The sequence below is a fragment of the Musa acuminata genome, chromosome BXJ3-1 (assembly GCF_036884655.1).
Source record: "Musa acuminata AAA Group cultivar baxijiao chromosome BXJ3-1, Cavendish_Baxijiao_AAA, whole genome shotgun sequence".
NCBI classification, from domain to species: domain Eukaryota; kingdom Viridiplantae; phylum Streptophyta; class Magnoliopsida; order Zingiberales; family Musaceae; genus Musa; species Musa acuminata.
In genome coordinates this window covers 33,122,253-33,126,052 of record NC_088349.1, presented here as the reverse complement: position 1 = coordinate 33,126,052, position 3,800 = coordinate 33,122,253, and the positions used below count along the sequence as shown (strand labels likewise).

General features: G+C 36.4%; 1 long non-coding RNA gene across 1 annotated transcript; it reads left to right on the top strand.

Moving 5' to 3' along the window:
• Nucleotides 1-928: 928 nt before the first annotated feature.
• On the top strand, nucleotides 929-3,446 carry LOC135628398 (uncharacterized). Its single transcript, XR_010492839.1, has 2 exons — nucleotides 929-1,476; nucleotides 3,193-3,446. It is a non-coding gene; the product is annotated as an uncharacterized LOC135628398 (long non-coding RNA).
• The last annotated feature ends 354 nt before the right edge of the window (nucleotides 3,447-3,800 follow it).

Sequence of the window (3,800 nt, the reverse complement as noted above, 5' to 3'; positions counted from 1 at the left end):
ATCAATTAGTTTCATCATCAAAATCCGAGATTCAACACGAGCATGATCATATTTTTGCATTTTCATTTTTGAACATTTAATTTTAAAAAAATTGATTAAAAACTAAATTACAAAAAGAAGTGCATTATAAAAAGAATTATGTAATTTCGAAGAAAATTAGGGGGATTTCGATTACCTCATCATTGAAAGTGGTTAAGGCATAGTTTTCCACCTCGCCTTTCTTAATTTTCTCCTCGTCTTCGGAGGAGCTCAATTCATCCCAATTCTTATTCCTTTTCTTGCGTTCAAAGCAAGTAGTTCCATTCTTTTTACTTTTTAATTTTTGTTTCATTTGTAGTTTAAGTTTACCATCACTTGAGCTTATGCTTAAGTGGTCTTCAAATGTTCTATGTCCCAAATCCTTCCTGTCCTTTGGAAGGTGGTTCTCAAGTTCTTTACGTGCATTATACATTATTTCGTAGGTCATTAGAGACAATAAGTACTTCGAGAGGAAATGTTTTAAAGTCCTTGGCCTCTTGAATGACCGTAACTTTTGGATCCTAACTCTTTGGAAGGGATCTTAAAATTTTAGTTATGAGTTCAAAATTAGAAAAATCTTTACCAAGAGCTTTAAGTCCATTGATGACATCTGTAAAATGGGTATACATGTCTCCGATGGACTTGCTTGGTTTCATCTGGAAAAGTTCATAAGAATGCACAAGAATATTGATTTTGGACTCTTTCACTCGGCTAGTGCCTTCTTAAGTGACCTCAAGAGTTCTCCAAATATCAAAAGCTGAATCACAATTCGAAACGCGATTAAATTTATTTTTGTTAAGTGCACAATATAAGACATTCATAGCCTTTGCATTTAGAGAAAATATCTTCTTCTCCAAATCATTCCAATGGTTCATTAAAAGAGAAGACATTTCAAATCCATTTTCGACTATGTGCCATATATTCAAATCCAAAGAAAGTGAGAAAACTCTCATTTAAGTTTTCAATAAGTGTAGCCCGTCCCATTGAAAAAGGAAGGACGAATGAGAGAGTGCCCCTCTTGAAGGCCATAAATGTAACACCCCTCAATTCCGAATGTTCGTATAAATTTTTGGTGATAATGTAAGCATCTATTTTAATTGACAAAAGAAATAGAGTATGAATCAGAGGTAACTTATTTTTAAGATTTGGGAGATCTGTTCAAAAAAAAAAAAAAAAAAAAGAAAAAAAAGAAAGAATCTGAGGACCTATATGTAAACCCTAAGGACCTAATCGTGAATATGATAAAAACAAGGACTAAACTGCAAAATGCACCAAATGACAAATTCCACCGCTTAAGCCTCTTGCCTTCGTTGTTAAGGAAGCAGAGGAGGCAGCTCGTGGGTGATCAGGGAAAGAAAAGAAGAAGAAGAAGAAGAAGAAGAAGGAGAAGAGAAAGAAAATTTGGGGCTTTTAGGGTTTTTGCTTTAATCTTGTTACTTCGGGTCAAAATTTGCAAAGGCAAGTGTTCTAACCCCATCCTACATAAGTATTTGACTCTGTTTTTATGTTGATTCAAAATAAATTGGAAGATTTTTATTTAGAAACTGATATATTCCTCTTTGGACATAGAACTATGGATTCTGAAAGTTTTCGGTAAACTGACCCCTAAGCACTGCTTCGGCCCTAAGTTTTAGTACAGAATGAGAATTCAGGCAGGAACTATTTTTGTTTGAAATTAGACTCGTATGTCTTTCTTTTGACACCGATTTGGTAGATTTTGGACACCGAATACTTACCCAAAAATTTGTTTCAAAAGAGCCTATAGACGCTGTAAAACAGAGTTCAAGACTTCTGACCTTTCGAAACTAAAACGCCTATAACTCCCTGTTGAAAATTCTGATTTGTACCAAACTGATTTTATTTGAAACTAGACTTGAAATCCTCTCTTTTGACATATAGTTTGAACATTTTGGAGTTCAATTGCTCATCCTATCGTCTGTTGAATCCGATCCTATAAAGTCTGCAAACCAGTGATTGTGATTTTGACCTTACGTTACCAAATCAGAGGTAACTCTGTGTTGGGAGCCCTGTTTCATATGAAATCTGTTCCATCCGAATATAGACTGATATATGGTTTAACCATAGCCTTCTTATGAGTATTGGAGCATATTTGTTATTTTGAAATATTTGTTGGATGTGCCACTGGAATTCTGTCCGAAATCGAGCTTTGGTCGATTTCGCGTATTCTGTTTCATTTCCTTTGGATACTTGAATTCGCCTAACCTTCTTATTGGAATTGAGCTGGTTACGATTGCTTAGAATCCCTGTACACTCTTGCTTTCAATTCTTTCCCTAAAATGAATATTTTTGTGAGAGATTTGTTCCTTGCATCACATTGTTTTTGAAAAGGCACATGTACGTTTGGTTGTTCCGCGTGTGCTTCCGTTATATGCTGCAATTTGTTGAAACTGCCTTCTTGTACTCTGGTGTGTGGGATTGTCTGGACCTTTGCCAGAAATGGTAAAGGGTATGCGCTGATTTGCCCGCTATGTGGGGTCCCGCTATGTGGGATATTCTGGTATGCGCTTATTTGCCCGCTATGTGGGGTCCCGCTATGTGGGATATTGCTTAGAGCCTGCGATGCTCTGCCGGCCCCCTTTGACTTCACCTAGACGTGGGTGGATGGAGCTCCCAAACGTGGGAGACTTTTGTCAGGTGGTCATTCAGAAATGGATGAATCACATTCTGACTGAGATCCCACTACACCCTCTATATGTTTGATATGACATCCAGAGTTTTGGTGAGTTATTTCTGTTCGTGCTCTGGATAGTTATGATATGATTGCAACGTCAAGGACGACGTTTGAGCTTCTGTATGACATATGAGTTTGATATGCTCTGAAATGCTTCATTCACTGTTGATTTTGCTTCGTAATGTTCCATATGTCGTTGATGTGATTTGGAACATTTTAAATGCCATTGATAAGCTCCGATATGTTTCCTTTGTTTCTGATATGCTCCAATTACTCTATGCCCCATCTGTCAGGAACCAAATATGTATGATTAAAAAGGACAATTATGATTCTGCTCCTAATGATATTATGTATACGAAATCGTATATTCTGCTTCGTGTTTGAAAACTGCATCTCTTTGGAAATTGTACTATTTTGATATGGATATGTTAGTCACTTGCTGAGCTCTTTATGCTCACCCCATTTGTTGATAAATTTTTCAGGATAGCGTAACTCTTGCTTAAATGTTAAGAATGGGCTGAGGCAGCGGAAAGTTTAGAAGACGTTGGGCAGAACTTTTGTTAGCATATATGTAGTTGTGTATAAGCTACCTTGCATCTAATGAAATGTGACTATGAATCTAAACCTGTGGATTTTGTGTAAGTTAAAGGATCCCTCATGTATAGGGTTTTGGAATGTTAAATTAAATTGTGTAATGATATGAACTTATGGTAAATCGATGATTGTGGTGACTGCATAGATTTCCCCACTTGTGGATTTACATTGTGGTTTTTATTTTGATGAGTTGAGTTCAGATTGTATAAATTATCGAGTGATGTGTGCTATGTTTATGAATTGCACAGGGTTATGAATTGATAGATTATAGAAGTGAAATTTTTGATCTGAATGTTTTCTTAGTGACCTCAAATGTGTGTTTGGATCCTGGGTTAGTTGTGGCGAAAAAATTTAAAATATCATGGATATTTTTAGGGGCGTGACAATAAAGAGCCATTTCTCTTAGGAATTAAACCAACTTAGAAATAACAAGGCTCTGATACCAATTGTTAGGATCAGAGCGGTACTAAGAGGGGGGGGGGGTGAATTAGTGCAG